General features: G+C 53.5%; 2 pseudogenes; one reads left to right on the forward strand and one right to left on the reverse strand.

The window, feature by feature from the left end:
* Positions 1–5000: 5000 nt before the first annotated feature.
* On the forward strand, positions 5001–6444 carry LOC122690603 (annotated as a pseudogene).
* Positions 6445–7393: 949 nt separating this feature from the next.
* LOC122690604 lies at positions 7394–8842 on the reverse strand (annotated as a pseudogene).
* Positions 8843–23204: the final 14362 nt, after the last annotated feature.

Here is a 23204-nt window from a genome sequence, read left to right on the forward strand (position 1 = left end):
GAAAGTAGTGTTTTTACCAGTCTCAAGCAAACAGTTACAGGCAAAAAATGAATAGGTGGACTTTAACTGCTGTCTTAATTTGGAGGAGAATTTAAATGGTCTAAATTTGGTTGAGAACTGCACCCTGGGTGGTCTGACTCAGACCACTTACAGGTCTACCCTTGAGGGGTTTACACAGACCTCACAGGGGTGCTCCTCCTGGCTGGCCAGTCCCCTTGCTACCTGAAGGAGGAAGTGAGGTGGTTCCCCAGGATGCAGATAGCACAGCTCAAGATTTCTGGTAATGACAAGGTAGGGGGATTAGGGCCTGTGGAATCCCCTCCTCACCTTGACTCCTGGCACTGCCTGGACCTTCTTTGCTCTCTGACCTCAGCACACAATCCTCAGACCTCTGTCTTCACCTCCTGGTTCCTGGAGCTCCTGTGAGAGAAATGGAGGTGACACATCGAGGGTATCCTGTGGCACAGCCTTGGGCCTTCTGTGATGGTAAGAGGGGTGGACTCTGTGAGGTCCCCCTGTTGTGCAGTGGGAGGGCCTCTTGGGGCTCCCTTGCAGTGCTCAGCTTTCCCCTGACCAGCCTGATCCCTCACCTTTGGGAGCCTGCAGTGAAACTCGTCTGCCTACAATGCGGGAGACCAGGGTTCGATCCCTGGGTCGGGAAGATCCTCTGGAGAAGGAAATGGCAACCCACTCCAGTACTGTTGCCTGGAAAATCACATGGATGGAGGTGCCATGTAGGCTACAGTCCACGGGGTCGCAAACAGTCAGACACGACTGAGCAACTTCACTTCACTTCACTTCAGTGAAACTCAGATCAAGACCCGAGTCTGAACAGAAATGGTGGTGGGGCCCCACATGCAGCCGCACCTGCCCAGGGCCTCCCACGGGTCTTAAGCTGGTGAGATGCTCGGTCATCAACTCCTCCTAACGTCCTGCCTGGCCTCCCAGCACGGACCACGGGGGTGGGAGTCTGCTCAGTCCTCCCTCGGGGTTAGGAAGTCCAGCCTCTGCCTTCTGCCTGAAAAACCTCACCTCCCGAGGTCCCTAAGTCAACGATCAAAAAACTGCTTGCCCTGCACACCCAGTTCTAGAGCTTCCAAGAGTCCCCACAAGGACCAGGATCCCTGCCTCCCTGTTGGGGTCTAACCCCCTCAGTCCATCCTTGCATGGAGCCTGAACTCCAGGCAGGACCAGGGACTGTCCCATGCACCATTTTGAGACCTCGCCTCTTTCACGAGGTCCCCAGGCTCTCTGAGACCCTCATGTGAGGAAGGCAGACATGCCTAGTGTGCTCTTCTCACCCCAAGGTCTTCCAGATGACTACAGGGACAGGAATCTGTGGGGTTCCATCAGTCCTCAAGCAAGGTCCCCTCAGTCCTCCTTCAGGCACCTCACCTTGCCTCCGGGCAGGACCTGGGATTCTCGGCTCTCCCCAGCTGAAGCCCGGCTCCTTATACCAGGGCCCCGGTCTCTCCAAGACTCGGATGTCAGGAATTCAGCACATGCCTATTGCACTCATCCTACCCCCATGGTCACCCTGGACTGACAACAGAAACGGGCTTCTCTGAGGACTCCTCTGACTTGGGTCCAGGGTCCCCTCAGTCCTCCGTCAGGGTCCTTAACTTGAAACTTGGAGGAGCTGGGCTTCTTCCCTCTGCTCACCTGAGGCCACACCCCCTATCATGGGTCCTCAGTTTCTCTGAGACCTGGATGTCAGGAAAGGCGGGCATTCCCGGGTTCGCCAGGGCTCAAGATGAGGTCCCTGAGGGAGGATATAAGGAACCCCACAGATCCCTGACCCTGCTGTCAGCCCTGGGCAACTCTTGTGGTGGGATGAGCACTTGGCAGCCTGTTTTGACTTCCACATCCATGTCTCAGAGACATTAGGCAAATGTGAGAAGGGGCAGGGCCTCAGATGGGCAGAGGGGAAGATCTTAGTTCTTTTGAGAGTCAAGGTGAAGACACTGAGGGGACCTTGGACCCAAGAGCAGAGTGGGCTCTGGGAAGACATAGGGCAGATGAACACATGCTGCATTTCCTGACATCCAGGTGTCAGAGAGACTGGGGACCTGGTATAGGGGGCTGACTTCCCATCTTCCTTGTCTCTGAGAGACTGGTGTCCTGGTGTAAGGGCTGGGGCCTTAGTAGGGGACAGGAGAGAATCCAAAGTCCTACCCAGAGACAAGATGAGGTCCTTGAGGAGGACTGACTGGACCCTGAGGGAGGACTGATGGAACCCCACAGATCCCCACCCCTGTCGGCATCCCTGGGAGCCCCTGGGGTGAGAAGAGCACACTAGGCCTGTGCTGACTTCCTGACATCCGGGTCTGTGAGAGACTGGGGACCTGGTATGAAAAGCAAGGACTCAGGCAGGGAGAGGACAAGGGCCAGGGGAGTCAGCTCTTCCCATCAGGTGACCAAAGTATTGGAGCTTCAGCTTTAGCATCAGTCCTTTCAATGGATATTCAGGGTTGATTTCCTCTAGGATTGACTGGCTTGGTCTCCTTGCTGTTCAAGGGACTTTCAAGAGTCTTCTGCAGCACCACAGTAGTACTATTTTATACACAGTAGTGTGTATCTGTTAATCCCAAACTCCTAATTTATCCCTTCCCCTGCTTTTCCCCTTTGGTAACCATAAGTTGTTCTCTGAGTCTGTTTCTGCTTTGTAAATAATTTCATTTGTATCATCCTTTTTTCCACATATAAGTGATATCACAGATTATTTGTCTTTCTCTTTCTGACTTACTTCACTTAATACAATAATCTTTAGGTCTATCCATGTTGCCACAGATGGTATTACTTCGTTATTTTTCATGGCTGAGAAGTATTCCTGTGTGTGTGTGTGTGTGTGTGTGTGTGTACCACATCTTCTTTATCCAGTCATCTGTTGATGGACATTTAGGATGTTTCCATATCTTGCCTGTTGTAGATAGTGTTGCAATGAATATTGGGGTGCATGTATCTTTTCATATTAGAGTTTTTGCCTTTTCCAGGTATATAGTCAGGAGTGGGATTGCTAGATCATATGGTAGTTCTGTTTGTTGTTGCTTAATGATCCTCCATACTGTTCTTCATATTGACTGTTCCGATTTATGTTTCCACCAACAGTGTACAAGTGTTCCCTTTTCTCTGCACACTCTCCAGCATTTATTCTTCATAGGTTTTATTGATGATGGCCTTTCTGACCAGTATAAGGTGATATTTCATTGGAGTTTTGATTTGAATTTGTCTAATAATTAAGAATGCTGAGCATCTTTTCAAGTGCCTCTTGGCCATCTGTGTCCTCTTTGGATAAAGGGTCTTCTTTGGAGAACGGCTTTTGTGTCAGGGTCACACAGGCTGGGTGGCTCAACCTGTGAACTGTGTTGGTTCAGGAGGCTAGGAGCCAAGGCTGAGGTGTCAGCTGACTTTGGCTCTCATGAGGGCTGTGGGGAGAGTCTGTCCCATCTCTACCACCTCACTTCCAGGTCATTGCTGGCCATGGTGGGCTTGGAGAACTCTGCCTTCCTCTTCACCCAGAGTTCTCCTGTGTGCCTGCCTGTCTATCTGTAAATGTGTCCTTCATATGGGGCCAGGCATCCTGTAAGAAGAGGGTCCATCATAATGGGCTCAGGTGACCTCCATCAGCTCTGTGAAGACCTTTCCTTTGTCTGTAGTGTCATGCTGAGGTACTTGCAATTGAGATTCCAGCACCTGACTCTGAGGGGCATGATGTGTCTCCTCATACCCTACAAAGGCTTTGAGGGAGGAAGACACTGGAATGTTACAAGTATGGAAGGATGACCTTCATGGCTACTGGTGGTGAATCCAGAGGTGAGGAGAGCAGGCCACCAGGGTAGGAACCAGAACTCATGGGACCTCATGGACCTGTGATAACTGTGGCTCTGCTGTGTTCAGTGAAGGAAAGGCCTGGGAGGCCCTGGGCTGGGTTCCTCTGGGACCTTGTCCTCGTCCTCACAGCCATGTGGAAACAGAGGCTCCCTCGGAGGTTCTGAGACCATGCTGAGGTTCAGGCCTGCGGCTCTGCTTCTCCGACTCCAACCCCCTCCAGTAAACAGGGACTCCTCTCCAGGTAAAAGAAAAGAAGGGAGATTGGAGGTGTGGTCAGGCCCCCTGCAGTCATGGGCTATCTTTCTATCTCTCAGCATCTCCCCAGCCATGGAATGAGGTGATAGTAACCTAGCAGATTATTTGAGGTTTGAATTCTGTGACCCCTGTGTGGTGCTGTCCCAGGCCCTGGTGATGACACAGAGTGTGCCCGTCCCAGTAGTCCCTGCACTCCTTTGTTCTTTCTCGAGGTTCTGGGCGAGAGCTGTGGCATCAGCTGGCAGTGGAGGCCAGGGTGTGTGAAGGGTTTGGAGGAAGGTGGCTCCCAAAGGCATGGGAAAGACACCTGGCAGGGCCGTCTGAGGTCCAGGGCAGCCCCAGGGCCAAGGCCAGATTGGTTAGCATGGAACTGCCCTCAGTAGCCCTGGGCTGAGATAGGGGATCTGCAGAGCATGGGCAGGGATGGGGCTGGGAGCCGAGGGGTGGGGTGGTGTCCTGGGTGGGGGAAGTCAAGCCCAGGACAGTGCCTGTCTGTGCTGGGAGAGGACCAGAGCCCAGCCTCTGGGCTGTGAAGCCAGAGGCTTGCCCTCCCTCCTCAATGCTCCCAGTGTTTTGGGGCCCTCTGTCTTGGAACTCACCACGTGCCTCTCTCCTGCTGTCTCGTCCTCCTTCCTGACCTCCCCACCATCTCCATGTGATGGATGTGTCCTCTGGGTCACCATCCACCTGTCAGCAGACCATGTGGAGACAGATGGAAGGAGTCAGCCCTCTCTGACCACCATCCCCCATTTTGTGTCAGCAGGCTTGGATGAAGCTCAGGTTCATAGGGCTGAGGTCCAGCCCAGGGCTGTGAGCTTGGAGACTGCTGTATCAAGCTCCAGACCTTTGTGGTTCTGTATATCTGCAGCAACAAGAGGCCCTGGGAGCCCTGGGAGCCCTGGGAGCCCTGGGAGATGAAGTTTAGCTGTCTGTCCTTCTGACAGCATTTTGCAGGTTTCGTCTTAAAGAGTGTCAAGACCCTGGAGATACAATGGTGGCCCATGCTATGTAGACCCGGCACTGTACCCCGGCCGTCCACATGGTGCACAGGGGACTGGGAGGATGTGGCCTGGTGGGAGCTGCTGAAGAAGAGGTTGGGAATGAGCCCTGCCCAGATCCAGGCCTTGCTGTGGGATGGGGATAAGTTTGGCTGCACAGTGATTGTGGGCAAGTGATGCCCTGCCCTGCACTGCCTGCATGGCCCCCGGTGCTGCCCTGGATCTCAGCCAGGTTGTGATCATTTGTTTTCTGTTGAACCAGTTGGTGGGGTGTAGGGGGGACTGAGGGTTCTTCAGAGGGACAGAGAGGGTGCCTGGGCTGGGAGACGGTGGCTGGGTTCCCTTACCACCACTCTGGGCCTCAGTCCCCATTTGTGCTCTGAGGCAGAGGCACATCCAGGTCTGCACGTGGCACTTGCCTCTGTGTGTGTGTGTGTGTGTCCCCACATGTGTGTGTGTGTCCCCACGTGTGTGTGTATGTGTGTCCCCACGTGTGTGTGCCCAGCAGAGACCATGAGAGGCAGCACAGCACCCAGCCTGGGAACCCAGGCAGTTCCACCCCCACTGCCTGCGGCCCGGCCTGAGTAAGTCCCCTGACTCCCCAGCGGTGAGGCCCCACAGCAACACCTGTCTGCTGGAAAAACGTTTGGGGACCTGATGTCCACAGGCTCCCCACCGGGGCCCTCCTGCTCTGTCCCTGCGGCCTTCAGTGGGCAGAATGAGAGCTCCCCATGGCCTGGTGGGTTCCTGGAGCACCAGGCCTCTCCGTTTCATTTTGCTCCCTCCCTCGCTTGGTCTTGCCCTGAATTCCCTTTGCCAAGGTGAGCCAGTCTGAATTGCTCAGCCAGAGGACCCAATTCACCTTGCGTCCCCTCCATGATACAGTCTTCGTCTCTAGGAGGCACGGCTTTGAATGAACTTGTTCTCTTTCTGTCTCCTGTCTTTGCACACAGGTCTTGCAGACACTGGGGACACTTTGCTATGCCCAGAAAACCTAGGTCCCGACGAGGTGGAAGAGCTGGAGATTCAAGCCCTGCTACCCGACCTGCGACAGAAGTAAATGACTGTGCTTGCCAAATCCCGCTGGCTGTTGCAGGCTTTGCCAGGGAAGGGTGGGGGGGACATCTTCCAGGTGGACATCCCCTAGCACCTGAACCCCTTTGGGCAGGAGTCCTGTCCAGACTGGGCTCTCAAAAGGGAGGTGACTGAGAGATCAGCACATGGTGACACCCTGAGTTACCACCCCACCCTGGACGTGCGCATCTGGTTCTATTTGAATCAGTCATGCCCTGTGGTGCCCACTTGGTGTGGGGCCCGGGGCAGGGACTCCCCTCATGTGGTGCTGCTCTGGACTCAGTGAGAGTTTCTGGGCCTTTGACCTTTATGGAATGCTAGCGTTGCCACTCACTTTGGCTCTGCTGGATCTGGGTGGTTGAGAGAAACGTGTTGTTAGGAAATCGGTTAGTGTTTTCCCCTCTCTGTTCTGGTCCAAACAGTGCCCAGGGAGTAATGGGGGAAGGCTGGGGGCAGGCTGAGCATAAGCAGACAGCGAGGCCTTGGGCTGGTAGAGAGGCCCGCAGGCCCAGAAACAGGCCACGGTGTGTCCTTGCAGGTGGCCCTTGCCCTGCTGTAAACTGTCTTGTGAGCCAAGAGAAGGCCTGCATGTTGGACACGCTGCCTGTATGCATCACATCCAAACACAGGCTCGTCAATACAGCTGTGAGGGCAGAGCAAGAAGGGCTGGTGTTCACCTTGTGGGAACCTTGTACTTATCTTTGGGTTTGGGGTCATGCGTTTGCAAGGCTCTTGGCGGGTGGGGTGAGTGACCCTATTTTCTGCTGAGCATCTTAGGGAGGGCCATGGATCGAGAGTTGGAGATGCTCAGCTGCTGATCAGAAACTTGTGGTATCATCGGGGGATCCTTGAGGAGCACCTTCTGCTTCAGGATGCATGACTCATGGAAAGTGACACCCCCACTGTCAGGAACCAAGGTCCAAGAACAAGCCCATCCTGTGCTGGCCTCTGCACTCAACTCAGCAACCACACTCTTGGCTGAGCGTGTGAAATGTTGCTGCTTCAGAAAAAAGGGACCATGGGGACCAGACTGAAGCCTTCCTGGGGCATGGGCTTGCAGCCTCATTGGGCTCATCCTGTGCGGTGTGAATCACATGGACAAATATAAAGAACACAGACTCGCAGTTCTTGTTTGATACTTTATTCCCACAGAGTTTCACTTTAATTTATTAGAACATAAATTGATTTTTTTATTACAAGAGAGTGATTTTAAGTGTCCCTAGGGATCTGGAAGCTCAGGAATTTTGTTTGTGCTTGAGTTGCTCATGGAGGGCACCCTTGTAATCTGAGGACTCTCCCTGCTACTCCTCCGCCTCAGAGGCCTCATCTGGGGCCATGACTGAAAGGGCTGCCATCATGGTGGAGTAAAAGGTCTTGTACACAGCCATCACCAAATTGTAACTTGGGTACTCTGGGGGGCTGTTGGTCAGTTCCCCTGCTCCCTCCCTTCCAGCAGTAGCCAGGGGTACAGACGTGGCATTGCTGGACATGCCCTCGTCACTGGGGCCACCCTGCTCACTGGGGAGATGGTTTCCCCTGCCCCACCTGGCTTGATTGCACACAGATCAAAGGCCAGAGAACAGAAATGAGTGCAGGCTGGGGGTTTCTGGGGTTCCATTCTGGGCGTTCTTGTCCATCTCTTGGGTGAACTCATAATGGAATCAAGGAAAGCATCTGGTCTCCACCACTCGCTTCTTTCTCTTTGGGGTGGTTGTTGCACTGGTGGTGGGCTGAGGGTCACCTTTCCTCCGGATGTTCTGCAGGAGGAGAAGCTTGTCTCTCTGAAAGTTGAAGTTGCGATAGATCTGAAAGGAAATGAATCGCTTTAGACAGCAAGGGCGAGAAGAGCCTTCCTCACCACTCTCCTCCCTACCACTATCCTGGCCATGCCTAAGTATGGAGACAAGGTCTCTTCATTCCTGGCAGGTTATGAGGCCCTAGCATGCTGCTCCCTAGAGCTCCCCTGGGGCCAGCCTCACTTAAGGTGATACTGGTGGTCCCTGGCATCAAGTGGCCCTGCAGGGTCTGGAGTCACCCCTGTGGGTCCTGTCTAAGGGGGGTGGTGGAACATGACAGACCCTGCTTCCTCCTCTTTCCTTAACTACCCTCTCATGATAACAATGTTCTTCTGGGAAATGAAACCTGTCCAGCACTCAGCTCATCTAGTCTAGTCTCCCCAGGAGGGCTTTCTACCTTACCATCAGCTTCTTCTTCCCTGCAGAGCACCTCGAAGGGCAGATTTTACTGAACCCATACAGGTTCATTTCACGAATGAAGCTCTTGATGCTGTCTGTCTTGAAGATCTGGTCTGCGCCCCTGAGCTGGAGGACCGCCGTCTGGAAGAGATTTGCCTCAATGACCACAGTGTCTCCCTTGTCGCTGCAGTGCACAGAGGTGAAGGCCGCATCCTCCATGATCATCCAGAGCTTCCTGGGGAAGGACAGCCCAAGGATGGTGTTGTTATCTTCCTTGTTGACCATTTCTGGGTTGGGGCCCTGTGGGGTCAGGTATACTTGGGAGCCCGGATCTGGGCTCTTGGGTTGGTCACCCTGCTTCTCCAAAGCCTCCCTTGAATCCACGTTTGGAACTGGGGAGTAATCATGGGGGTCCCCTGCTGTGGGCTCCCTATCAGTTGATGGGGCCAGCAGGGCTGCCCATGCCTCCTGAGAACTCTGACTAGCCATGGAGTCAGTTTAGCTCAGGAGCATTCTCTACCCAAGCATTGAATGCTCAGGGCAGAAGGGCCTCAGACCAGGGTTGGGGTGCCCCAGAAAAGCTCTCTGGAGAGTCTAGAATCTGGGTCATGGGACAGGCAGCCAATTAAGTGGTCAGCCTCCTTAATTGTTTCATGATGTCACAGAGGTGATGTGGAGAGGCAGCTTTGGCCCAGTGTGGGGGAGGCAGTCTGGGGACAGAGATGGGATCCCCAGCTTGTCTCTTGTCTGAAAGCACAGAAGCGTAGGTTTCAGGTTGCCTACAAAGGCTCCCATCTGCTGCCAGTTGCCTTGTTTCAGGGGGCCAGGCCCTGGATGGGTTGTCAAATGTCCCCCTGTCTCCACTCCCCTCACTAGCAACATGCAGGCTTGTGGCTGGCTTCTGCTGAAGGGCTAGGCCCTGGAAAGTCCTAGGTCTGCTACCACCAAGAGAGATCCCAGGGGTCAGATGGGCCCCTGGTGACTGTCCCTCCCAGAAGATGGGGTCCATAGTGGGCTGATTAGCTCTGCCTGAGTTGATGCCCCCCTCCCATCCTTTTCCCCTTCTGCCTTTGTTGTCTTCTGGCTGGTGCTGCTGGCTGGTTGGTCCCACTCAGTTGGCCCCAAAGTCAGATTCCTGTTGTCCTGCCCCCACCACACCCCAGGTCGAGCTCTCCCCACAGGAGGGCTGTGGTTGAGCACAGTGGAGTGACCTCATATTCCACTTGACTGTTCCCAAGCACCTGAGACATAGATTCCCCAGGATGTCATGTGGGAGGGCAAAGCCAGGTGCTCCACTGAGCTTACAGCCTCCCGCATTCTGCCCACCCCCAGGCATCATCCCACTGCAGATCACATGCTGTTGCCTTCAGTTTCCAAGTTTTCCATAAACACCACTCTGGTGGCCCTAGAGCGTTCACTTTGGGAACACCTGCATGTGCTTTTCCCCTCCCCAGAGCCTCGGATTCAGACTCCTTGGAGGCTGCTTTGAAAGCCCTGTTTCCTTTTGTCAGTGGGTGCTTGGGCTTCTGCTACCTGCAGTCCTGGCTGCCCACGTCCAACTTGAGTCTATTTGGATAACTAACCTTTGAAGTACTTGACTGGGGGCTCAAGGTACAGCCTGTTCTGTTGAAAACAAGCACTTCACTGGTCCTCTTCGAGGCCAGCTCTGATCTTCCCTGCCCCTGCCCCTGTTCCCACCACCACTGTGGACCTGTTCTCAGTTACCCAGATGACAGGTCCATCAAATGATTTTGTTGGCTCACGGGTTAGGTGTTTTTCAAGGGCCCTGCTTTACACACACTCACTCCCAGGGACATGTCTGGCTTGTTGAGCTATATGTAACCAAAGGAAGCCCCAGTCTACCTGTATTTGAAAAAGGATGAGAGGCTGGGTGTGGGCCACAGTTCTTGAAAAATCACTGTGTAGGGTACAGACTGGCACCTTGGAAAGGCCCGTATTCCAAGGCCCCAGGGCACTGTCTCCCACCTCTGCCAGTAGCAAGGTCATTTGCCCTGTGTGAGGGCCAGTCCCTGGTGTCTGAAAGGGGATATCTAAGAGGGTGTGGAAGAAGCTCTCCCAGGGGCCTTTCTGCTTAAGGACTGGTTGCCTGGATGAGCTCCAGGTTTCGACTTGGGCTTCTCTGTGGCCTTTCTGCTTCTAAGCAGGTTGACAAGTCTTTGCATCTGGTCGGTTCATCTGACTGGGACATGACTCTGGAGGCTGTAAACATTGGTAGGGGCCCCTGGTGGCTCCTCGGAAGGGGATGGAAGGTTATGGCATCTGTGGGGAGCCTGGCTAGGTGGTCTTTCTTGCTCCCTTTCATGCTTGGGGCCCCTCCTCATGCCCTGGGCCCTGAGGGAGCTGCTTTTTCTGGTCCCCCTTCTCCAGGAAGCACCCAGGTCCTGGAAGTGGGTTTGTGTGTCACCAAGCGGGTCTTTGTCAGCCGTGGCTTGGGACACTTGTGTTGTGCACACACAAGCTCTCGTGGCGTCCAAGACCTGCTTTTCTCACCCTCACTCTCCCGCCCCTGTGCTTGGCGTCTGCGTGTCGATGTCCCCAGACCAAAGGCCCTCCACCTGCTCCCCTCCCTTGCTGCGGCTGCAGAGACCTGGAGCCTTGGGGGTCCACCTGTGTTCCCTTCCCTTCTGTATCAGAGGAGACTCCTGTAGGGCCTTATCCCAGTAGGCACCAGAACCATACAGTCAGGCTCTCCCTCCCTCCTGCTCGGTGAGAAGCTGGTCAGCCTGGCAGGTTCCATTCGGCAGGAAGCCCCATGGCAGCAGCAGGGACAGGGTGCTGCCCTCATGCAGGTGTTTGGACTGGACAAGGATGCCGGCCCCCAGCAGAGTCAGTTCTCAGCAAACCACAGAGCAGCCCCATGGTGCTGCTGACCCTCCTTGTCCCCTTCCTTCTGTGGGCCTGCTTTTTGTCACCTCAGAGGCATCGTGTAGCACTAAGAAGGGGAAGGCGTGAGAAGTTGGAAGGTCAGGCTGTGGCCTGGGGTGGGCGGGAAGGGCGGGGGCTCCAGAGAAATTGAGACCAGAGCTCTGAGCCCACCCTGGCCCTCACTAGCACACACATGGTCTTGGGAAGATGCCCAAGCCCTGTGGCCTCAGGTCTCCATCTGTGATGCGAGCGGGTGTGAGGAGCCCTGTGTGTTGGGCTACAGGATGCGTGTGAGTGATGAGACAGAGCTCGCAGGGCCTGGTGACTGTTGGCCCTGTGAAGGCGGGGCAGGAATTTCTCACACTGTTTCCCCCAGACACTCCTCCTCTCTCCACTGGATTGGGTTGGCTACTTTGTGGTCCAGGGTGGGTTAGAGAATATGCACCTCAATAGGATGTGGAATTCCTAATTAGCCAAACAGGATGTTTCATAAATAAAACTAAGAAACTTTTCTACTTAGACCATAGTGGACCATAGTGTTAGTCACTTAGTCATGTCTGATTCTGCTAATCCATTGACTGTAGCTTGCCAGGCTCCTCTGGCCATGGAATTCTCCAGGCAAGAATAGTGGAGTGGGTTGCCACGCCCTTCTCCAGGGGGATCTTCCTGACCCAGGGATTGAACCCAGGTCTCCAAAAATGCAAGCAGATTCTTCATTGTATGGGCTACCCAGAAAGGCCCATTTCCAGTTAGAGGACCTGTGAAATTTGGGTGTGGAGGAGTGTTCCAGCAGGACCCAAGGAAATAAAAGCAAGAACCACTCTTTGCATGTGTCCCAGCTGGTCTTCCATCACAACCCTTACTTTTCGTCATTGCAGCACCAATAAATATTGAGTCTTTGATTACAGTGCCCAATTACAATGAAGATAATTAAAAGCTAGTTAACACCTTGAGTTCTGGATCCCCAGGGCCAGGAAAGAGAGGGTTGGTCCATGGATTTCTGGGCATCACTTCAAGGGAGTGTGATGGGAGTTCTTCAGGATTCCTAGCAGATACTGGGGAGAAAACACCTACGCCATCCTTGTGGTCAGCAGCAAAGTGACAAGAGCTAGGATCCCTTCCATGCTGCCCCAGAAAGAGATCTCTCTGGGGTTTATCCAAGACCCAAAATGCCACCTTACAGCAATGTCCCATTTCCCCTCACTCCCACGATGCACCTCATATGACTGTGGCTCTTAGACCATCACTCTAGGTGTGGGTGGGTCCTGCTTCTCCCAGTGTCCCCACTGCTAACACAGGGCCTTTCACGGAGCAGAGGCTCCAAAAAGGTCTTTGCGATAAATGAGCCAGTGAGGAGGGGACTGCTTGACTCAAGATGAATTGCTACTTCCTTTGATAACCCAGGAAAATCCATATAAACCGAGATCACTTAGCTGTACAAAATGACACACAAAAAGTTTAAGAAGCAATAATTCACTACTATCACTTTTTATTTTCTAATTTTCCACCAACTATATCACTGCTAAATAAATTCACATTTCCAAAATCATTCTAATTCTAATTCCATGTCATCTTGTGCAGGACCATGGAATAAAATGAAAGTGTTCTTAATCTCTTTTACAGAACAGGAAAACTCTTCATCTTGAGCTGGTTGAGTACAAACAAAGTGTGATCAACGTCATTGACATAGATACTGGAATGCACTGTCTTCTCTAAAAAGGAATAACATTTGAAAAATTCCTAAAGAAACAGAGATGAGTCTCCATGTCATTGTAGAGAACAGGACCACAAAGATGCCACACACCGGGTTCCCCCAATGGGCCCGGACCCTCACTGCTGAGAAGGCTGGCTGTTCCCTCTTCAATCACAGAGGGAAGGATCAGCCTCCTTTCCTGTCCCCAAGAAAAGCTGTTGGACGTGGGCCTGGAAGGATCCTGGCTGCTGCTCTGGCTCAGAATCCTCCCTCTCCTCCCTTGCAGCCTCTGCAGAGGGGGTGGGAGGAGCTGGGACCCTTTCAACTGACTCTGTCCAAATACTCCAGGACTTTAAACCTGCTGGTCTCCGCATAGGCCTGGGGACCCCACAGGTACTTGTAGCGAGCAGGGTCACTGTCAGGCACCAGCTGATACACCAGGTACCCCTCCTGCACCCACACTTGGGTCAGCAGCTCCCTGGGATCCCCATAGATGAAGTGTTCCTACCGGGACACACCCCCATCATGCTGAGTGCTTCCCAGATCTCCTCCTCAGGGGCGTGGTCATCCTCCACAGCAATCAGGCACAGGATCACCACCAGGAGGCTGGCCTTGGGCAACCTCTGCCCATCCCTCAGCATCTCACTGAGGGTGAGGCCCAGGGAGGGGGCCAGGATATAGGTACACTCACTGGGGTCCACCTCTTTCACCTCCAAGCCAAAGACCAACTGCAGGTACTGTGAGGTTTGACCGAGGACCACCAGGAAATGGTCCTGGTAATCTTTGAGCACACTATTCAGCACTTCTGCCTCTGTGATTGGCTCCTTGGCAAGTTGCTGCCTGCAAGACACCTTATGAGCAGGAATTGCACCAGCTCATTCTTCTTCACCCGTAGTGCATCTCGGAGCCAGGATCTGCCATCTTCCTGGTCACATTAGGTGCTTGGCACTTCATCTTGCCTGCTGAGACTGTGGTCTTCAGATGGACTCCCCAGAGTGGCAGCCATGGCAGTGGGAGAGGGGCAGACACCCAGAGGGCTCTGGGGAAGACTGGGTATTGCAGCAGCAGCCACTTCCTTCAGGGGTCCTCCACCTCCACCACCTCCTCCTTCTCCTCCTCCCCCTCCTCCTCCTCCTTCCTCCTCGTCCCACCTCCTCCTCCACCACCTCCTCCTCCTCCACCTCCTCCTCCTCCTATGTTTTGGCAATAATAAGTAAAGTCTCACTTCTTTATGAAAAATGCTTTTGTTTTGATCAAGTGTTCTTGCAGCTTCTCCATGTAAAGTTTCCATCTGTTCTTCTGCTTGATGCTCCCAACACTGCTTCCTTTCTGGCTGCTGTTCCTGTTGCTTGTGCTGCTTGGAGGCAAGAAGGAACCGAGATGCATTGTAAGTTGTTAACTTGTTGCCATAATTATTGTAGAAGCCTGCCACCCCCACGGCAGAGGGACAGTTGGAGGCTGGTTAGAGGGTGAGATGCTCAGATGCCTGTAAGAACAGTGATGGAGAACTTGGGGTCTGCAGCCCCCACTCTGCTTCTGTAGCCAAAGGCACACATAGGTTTTCACATCCACTGATGGCTCCTTCCCGGGTGGCTGTGGGACCTCTGTCCCAGGAAGAATTAGACTGGGGAGCAGATTTATTCCTGCTCAATGGGATCCCAGGTTTTGGTCGTGGGTTTTCTAGTCTGGGTCAAGGACCACGCCTTTTTTCAGGGCCAAATTTCTCTAGCTGTAAAACCAATATGAGATGGCCTGCCAGTGGTAGAAAACTATCTTCTTCAGATGAATACAGAGGGTCTGGAGAGCTTCAGACAGGAGTGTTGTCAACATGAAAGTGCAGTTACCCTAAGAGGGGCAACCATAACACACGTGTACTTTCCTGTCTCTGGCTGTTTAGTAAGAAATTAGTAACTAGCGTAGGAGATAACCAGGTGGTTTGGCTTAAAGTTCCTATTAATTAAATCTAAGTGTACTTTCAAAATAAATCATGATATACCTCACTCTGGGCACACCGGCAGAATCTCTGGGTATGATTGACAACTACACTGTGTCTGACACTAGGTAGGAGGCAGTGTGCTGGCCACTTTTCACCAAAACCTGAAATGCTTGTCCCATGTGGGGGTTGGGTAATTCAGAGAGACACCCTGGACAGGGGCATGAGCACCCACAGCTCAGCCAGGATTTGAACTTATTCTGTCTAGTTACAAAGTACATCCCTTTCACATCACAGTATCTTCCACCTCAACAGCACCCAGCTCTCTTGCCGCTGACCCTCTGGCACCAGGGGATGACTCCACTCAGGAGTCCTTGCAGTGACACCACTTGGCAATACCTCTCTTAGACCTATTTGAGGAAAAGCTGGACCCCTGTGATGTCTGGGAGCTGCTGCTAGAGCGCTTCCCTGGACAGTGGCCTGATGCTTAGGGAAGGTCACGTGCACCGACTCCATGGATGAGCCAGGTTGATGGACTTGAGCAAGTCGGAGGAGGCCCTCCTGCCGTGGTCAAGGGACAGCTCATCACCCAACTCCACCTTTCCTGAGTAACTGCCCATGATGTCGTCTTTGTCCCAGAGGCCATGACACTGAGGAGGCAGGGACGGGACAGCTCAGCCAGCTGTCCAGCCAGAGGCTGGGACTTGGTCCTGTGACACCCTAGCCACCAGGATGTGTCCCTCAGGATAGGAAACCACATGTCAAACAGGGCGACTGCAGCCAACGACCCTGATGGACAGTGGAGACTGCTAGGAGAGCATAACCTAAGTGTTCCCACCAAACACCGACCAATAGGCAGGTGAGGAAGTGGTGGATGTGTTGACTAACCTGACTGGGGTCCTTTCACCATATATACGCTCATCAAATCACCATGTGTACACTTCTGACAGCTTACAATTTCACTGACCAATTATAAATTAACAAAGTGTCCTTTAGTTAAAGCTATGGTTTTCCAGTAGTCATGTACGGATGTGAGAGTTGGACCATTAAGAAGGCTGAGTATCAAAGAACTGACATTTTCAAACTGTGTTGCTGGAAAAGACTCTTGAGGGTTCCTTGGACAGCAAGGAGATCAAACCAGTCAATCCTAAAGGAAATCAACTCTGAATATTCATCAGAAGGATTGATGCTGAAGCTGAAACTCAAATACTTTGTCCACCTGATGGGAACAGCTGACTCATTAGAAAATATCCTGATGCTGGGAAAGATTGAGGGCAAGAGAAGAAGAAGGTGACAGATGAGATATTTTGATGGCATCTTTGATTCAATGGACATGAATCTAAGCAAACTCCAGGAGATAGTGAAAGACATGGGAGCTTAGTATGCTGTAGTCCATGGGATCACAACGAGTTGGACATGACTTAGCAACTAAGCAACAATACATAAACAAAGCTGAAGTTACAAAAAAAAAAAAAGTTAGAAAACCAAAGCAAGGTCAGGGATCCTAAGAAAGCTTATTATCTACCTATATGTAGCATTTCAAACTCATCACACCCCAATGACTCAGGAAAGACCCCCTCAAATGGAGGGTTAGGGACTGTCAGTTTGCACGGTGGCAGGAGGCAAAGTGAAGGTCTTGGTCATAGTCCACATAGACAAAAGCCAGTGTGAAACAGCCCACCAAGTAGGATAGAGGTTGAGAACACATTTACATGTATGTGTGTGTGCATGTATGTGTGTGTTGCAGCCTGGCGGAGCAGAGACCAGAACCTGCCCCATGACTTGAGGGTGTGGCAAACTGCGTCCTCATGATTGTCCCAGGAAGCATGCCAAATAGACATTCTTGGGGAGGGACATGCTCTCTGGTCCACTTCACTGTGTACCCCTGCGTCCATCCCCATAGAAACAAAATAAGATATCCCTGATCAATGGCAGAGCCTTCGCTAATCAAACTCCCCAGGGTAGCTATTCCTTAATGATCTCATGTGACTTCTGCCAGTAAAACTGTGGGCTGAAAGGAACCATTTTGTCTTCCTGTCATGGAGAGCAAGAGGGGCCCCTGACTCCCCGCTTGCCAAATTATATGTGTCTGTCTTTTCATTATGTGCTCACCCCTGTTTCAGGTCTTTCTCAACCACTGTGCTGGATGTGGAATGTGTGTGCCTTAACTTAGGCCAAGTTTGTTCTGAAAAGGAACTAACAAAGACAATACTTGATAAAATGAATGTAAGATATGCTATATCAATACAAGGAGACACAGTTAAAACAAGGGAAGGAAAGTGAGATTCTGACCAAAGGCACATCACTACATCCAAAGCATGCTGTGTGACAATCTCTAACATGTAGAGTTGAGTGGCATATCACAAGTTCAGCTTATGATTCACAGTGTCTGAGATCAGAAACCCTGCAGGTGCTCAGCAGGATGACAGGAGGTACAGATCCCGAAAAGTTTACCCACAGACCTATCTTCCCAGAGCAATGCAGGCATGGCTTTCTCAGAGGTGGCCTCTCTGGGAGTGCAGCCTGGCATCCCCAGGCCCATGGATTGGACAGTCTCTCATTAAATCAGTGTGGTTTCAGAGCCAAAATCCATGAGAAAAGCAATGCTCCTAAAAGGGGGTGGGCCAAGGTCAAACTGGAGAGGAGACCCCAAATACTAACTCCCCAGTGATCTGTCTTCAACTCAGGCATGACTTGGTGAATACAGCAATAAGAACCACACACCTTTTGTGGAATCCCCACAAACGTGGGATCATTAGGGTGCCTTCATCCCAGGGTGTGCTTTGCAGGTGGCACTAGTGGTAAGGAACCTGTCTGCCAATACAGGAGACATAAGAGTTGTGGGTTCAATCCTTGGGTCAGGAAGATTCCCTGGAGGAGGGCATGGCAACCCACTCCAGTATTCTTGCCTGGAGAATCCCATGGACAGAGGAGCCTGGCAGGTTATAGGTCACAGGGTTGCAAAAGTGTCAGACATGACTAAAGCAACTTAGCATGCAAGCATGCATCCCAGAGTAGAAATAGGGGGAAATCTCCCCCGATTGATCACAAACTCAATTATTGAGTACACAGTGTTGAGAAAACAAATGGCATGAACAAAACTGTTAACAGAGAAAACAAGAGCACACAGATAGACCCTGCCTGTAGCTCCCCAGCCCCTCGTGATCCCAGCTCAGGGTTCTCGGGAATATCCAGGGGTAATGGGCGGGCAGTACCTTCAGGATGGAGCAGTGGAAGAAGGTGCCAGAAGCTTGATTAGATCATAGAGCATGTAGGCATTCTTTGTCTCCACCCTGATGCTGTTGGGTGGGTGGTAAGACTTGTTCTTGTTCAGTTCCACATTCTTGTTCCAGGGGAAGAGCCCAAATGGGAAGAAGTACTTGACCACAATGGCCACCTGCACAGATGCAAGAAATGAGAAGAAATGACTCCCTTTAAGAATAGTTCTAGATGAGGAAGAGTGATACAAACATTAAGGGGAAAAGTCTCAGTTTTGGTGCTGGGAATGCACACAGCATGTGGAATAAAAATTCTCCTTCCACAGATATCAACCTCAAGACAAGGCCAGAACCACGTCTCCAGGTCCTGTGACTGCAGACACACTGGGGCCATGGAGGTTACTCCTGACTTGGCTCAAATGACTTCTTCTATTGTCAGGGAGTGGGCTAGTTTCTGGGCTTCCCAGGCGACACCAGTGGTAAAGAACCCACCTGCAAATGCAGGAGGTATAAGAGATGTGGGTTTGATCCCCGGGTCGGGAAGTTCCCCTGGAGAAGGGATTGGCAACCCACTTCAGTATTATTGCCTAGAGAATTCCATGGACAGAGGAGCCTGAAAGGTTACAGTCCATGAGGTTGCAAAGAGTCAGACATGACTGAAGTGACTTAGCGTGCATGCAAGGGCTAGTTTGTGTTGATTCAATTAGATGCTTATACAAATATTCAGCTATTAAATGAGGTGACTAGGACCAATGTGAACAGGAGGCTCTTTATTCTGCAAGCATGGCTTTAGCTCATAATCTTTAGGAGCAAACTGCACAGACACTATAGACAATTTTCACTTTATTCTGCTGTCTTTCTTCTCAGCATTTTATTGCTCACTGGAAGTTCTCTTCAAGAAGAAATAAAAGCAAATGAAACAAAACCTTGCCAGCTCAGGGTGTAAACACAGAGATGTTTGTAGAGATCTACGTTGAAACAGTCCTCCAATGTCTACATCATCAGGGTTAATTGCATCCAACTGTGTTTCAAGTGCTAACTGTATTGTTTGACCCAATGTCCACTCACTGACCATGCACTGGCCCTGGCACCATGCTTGTGTCTGCCTCACACTTACTGTCTTGCTGGTCAATATCACAGGGCAGACACCAGACCTCAAAAAGCCTCCCCCACCACTCCCCAGCTGGGTAAAATGAAAATGAAAGTGTTAGTCACTCAGTTGTGTCTGACTCTTTGCAACCCCATGGACTGTGGCCTTCCAGTCTTCTCTGTCCATGGGATTCTCCAGGCAAGAATATTGGAGTGGGTAGCCATTTTCTTCTCCAGGCAATCTTCCCGAGCCAGGGATCAAACCTGGGTCTCTTGCATTGCAGGCAGATTCTTTACCGTCTGAGCCACCATGGAAGCCCACTTTGGACCAATTATTTAATCTCATAAAGGCTGTTCCTTATCCCTGTTGTACAGAATGATATTAGCTCCTATGTTGTATGAAGTGTGAGATGTGAAAAGACAACTAGATTTCTCAGCGCCAACAACTGCTGGTTATAATCATGTGCTGACCTAAGATGATCTCTCTAACTATTTATTTATGTGAAGCAGGGGTCAGGCAGGGAAGCCTACCTCCTTGTAGACGACAGCTATCATCCAGAAGTGCCTGCTGGGCCACAGGATGGACAGCATGGCCCAGAGGAAGATGAGGATGGGCAGCACGAGGCTGATCATGGAGGCGGAGACCATGCGGCCGAGGATGATGACAAAGTAGCACACCATCTCGGAGCGGGCAGCCAGCATGTTGTACAGTGCGTAGAAGAGCATCAGGAAGCGCGGCTGCCCCATGTACACCTTCTCTGACTCCTCCAGCTCGTTGTCTTGGAACATCCTGCCAGAATACTGGCCTCAGTTCCTCCTGGGCACTGATTCCATACGGTGAGACCCTGCCCTCCACTCCCTGCTGCCTGGGTCCCCAGGCATCCTGTGCTGTCAGCCTCCTATCGTGTTACAGAGAGAGATGTGAGCACACATGTGGTTCTAAATGTCTTGGGGGGGGACTTTTTCCACATGGTCTTTGCCTCCAGCAGCCCAGTGGACACTAAGGGTCACTCCCAGCTCCATCGCTGTGGCCACAGCTCTTACTTGTTCAGCAGCAGCTCGCTGGCTGTCAGCTGGTGAATCAGGGGTGGCAGGATGCTGGCCTCCAGTCAGTCCCAGCAGCTGTCATCTGGGCTGACCTCCATGGGGGTTTGGCCGGCCGAGTCATCCTGGGAGTTCAAGGACAGCTGCTCAAAGCTGATGGCCTTGCGGTAGGATGGCGGGGCCTCCACATCACCATCCTCCATGGGGTCCTTTGGGGACTTGGCCTCCTGGGCCCACTCGGGCGCCTCCTCATCCTGCTCAGCCTCCACCTCCTCGATGGTCTCTGTGCTCCCCTGGTGGAGTACAGCATTGTGCACTGCCTGGGCTCACTGTAGGGAGACACGGAGGGTGCTGCCTGACCTCAGGAACTCCCCAGCCTCCTGAGGCACCCACCACACACCCAGGCACATGGGGGGACACCCCCTCACTCCCCACATTCCATCTGCTTTGCTCCTTCTGGATAATCAGGTCTGGGTGCAGAGACAGGGGAAGGGTGCTGGGCGGCGGGTCCCAGGGCACCAAACCCTCCCGTGCATAGCTTTTCAGTCCCACTGATGTTCCTACGCCGGCTCACCTGCACAGACCTGCCTTACCCAGATATGTACCACGCTCAGAACGAGGTGAGGAGAAGCAGTCTGGGGGTGCAGTGAGGGCTGGGACTGGGGGTGGGATGGCTGCACCCCAGGGCTCACCATTCACCCCCACAGTGCCTGGCGCCTGGTGCCCATGGTTGGAGTGGACAGCATGCTCCCAGCCCTGCTTGGCCCAGACGAGGACCCGCTCCAGGGCCTGCAGCTGTCCAGTGCCACAGCATGGGGGGGGGGGCCCGAGCCCCAGGCAGGTGGGGGAGGCAGGGGCCCAGCATCAGAGGGAGACCTGTGCCAGCCCCCACCCCCGAGTGCCCAGGTGAGACGTCCCACTGGGGGGCTTCAATCCCAGGGGGCTGGAACCTCTTGGGCCTCCCAAGGCAAAGGGGTGCTTTTGTATTCCTGCCACAGTGGACGAAGCTTGGAGCCCGAGGGGGCCATGGTCTCCCTGTGACGTATGCCTGGGGCAGTCCCATCACAGCCGAGCATGCAGCTGGCCTCCCACCTCTGAGGGAGGCCTGCCCTGCCCTGGGGGCCACAGGTAGAGTCAACCCTGCCAGGGCAATTCCACTCAGTGCACAGGTGAGGACTTCTGTGGAGATGGTGGGTGGTGGTGGTGGCTTGTAAGGCTAGGGAAATGCTACCTCTGAGCTTTGACCCCCTGCATCTGACCCTCCCCCGCCACCGCATACACACATGCATGCCACTTCCTTTGAGGGCACTAACCCTGTGGAACTGGGCGAGTGAAGGTCCTAGCAGGTGGTGGGCATGACAGGAGGGCTGGTCACTCAACTCTCGGGACCCCCCGCCTCAGGATGGACCCCCTCCCAAACCTACCTGCTCTGCTTCCCTCCTGCTGCAGACTCTGCAGGTAGCCAGTGTCTTCTCCCCTATGGGCAGCCCTGCCTCCACTCCTGCGAGGACATGTCTCCCCAAGGTCGTGTGCCAGCCAGACTTGACAGGCTTCCAGCAGCCCAGCTGTGGGTGACCCCCAGGCCAGCTGTCCCAGGATGGCCTTTGTGTGCCCCACCCTGCCCACTGGCCCAGTGCCACTGTCAGTACCAGCCCAGAGGCATGGGTCAGTGTCTCCCCCAACCCGCCCCCCCAAGCACAGCAGTGCCCTCCCGCCTGGCCCCTTCCACTCTGCCCACAGGGGCCAGCCTGGGACTGTAGGATGGGAATGGGCAACTCCTGTGTCCCAGGGCTGGTGCCCGTTGGGGATTCTGTGTCCTCCACCCACCAGGACCCTGGTCCCCGTGGGTGGAGACAGCGGGGTAGAGCCCTGAGCAGGGTTGGTGATTGGCTGAGCCATCTGAAGCACCCGCCCCGCTCCTGTGCCCTCAGGGATCCCTGAGAACCAGAGTCACTCTGTGGGGTCTGGGCTCAGCTCCTGGGAGAGCCTGGAGCCTGGAGAGGTAATGGCGGGGCTGTGTGACAACTGGTGAGCCAAGAGCACCAGGGAGGCGTGGGCTGCCAGCTGGGCAGGAGGGACCCCGGGGAAGCAGGCAGGACCCTGTCTTCTGAAGCCCCGCCTTTATCCCCAGCACCTGTGAGGTGGGCATCCTGCAGTGCCAGGTGGTACTTGCCTGCCCCGGGCCGGGGGTGTGGGGCTCCCGGGAGGAATGTAGCGTCACCTGTGGCAGACGGGAGCGGCTGCCCAGGGCCTGCCCACCAGAGCCCCACCTGCTGCACCCAGGTCTGCAAAGGTGAACACCGGCCCAGGCCCTGTCTGGGCACTCTGACTTCACTCCTGATCCCCATCCTGGCCTTTAACCCTGACTCGCAGGTTGCCTTTTGACCTCTCCCACCCAATCCGCCACATGCCACCCCTCACCCAGGCCAGTGGTGGGCAAACAGAGGAGGAAGCAGGCAGATTTGTGGGGCAGGGGAGACTGTAGGAGCAGGCGTGACCTAGGGTCTGGCCCAGGGAGGGTGTGGTCTGCATGACTCCGGGGGCCACTGGAGGGGATGGGCACTGGGGTGAGAGGAGGTGGGCAGAGCAGGCCGTGAGGGTGGTGTGGCCCGGGCGCTAATTCAGGTTTCAGCTGGTAAAGCGTCTTCCCACAATATGGGACACCCAGGTTCGATCTCTGAGTCAGAAAGATCCCCTGGAGAAGGAAATGGCAACCCTCTCCAGTACTCTTGCCTTGAAAATTCCATGGACAGAAGAGCCTTGGGCTCCACTTGAGCTACAGTCCATGGGGTCGCAAAGAGTTGGACACAACTGAGCGACTTCACTTCAGAGGCAGGCTGCCTGGCCGGGGGTGTGTACCGTGAGTGCCTGCCCAGTGAGGGGTGCCCCTTCTCATGGGCCCACTTCACCGGGCTGGTGGGCTACTTCTCTGCCGGCTGCGAGGAGGGCTGTCACTGCCCCAAGGGCAACTTCCTGCACCGCTTGACC

Source organism: Cervus elaphus, chromosome X (assembly GCF_910594005.1).
Source record: "Cervus elaphus chromosome X, mCerEla1.1, whole genome shotgun sequence".
In the NCBI taxonomy this organism is placed as follows: Eukaryota; Metazoa; Chordata; class Mammalia; order Artiodactyla; family Cervidae; genus Cervus; species Cervus elaphus.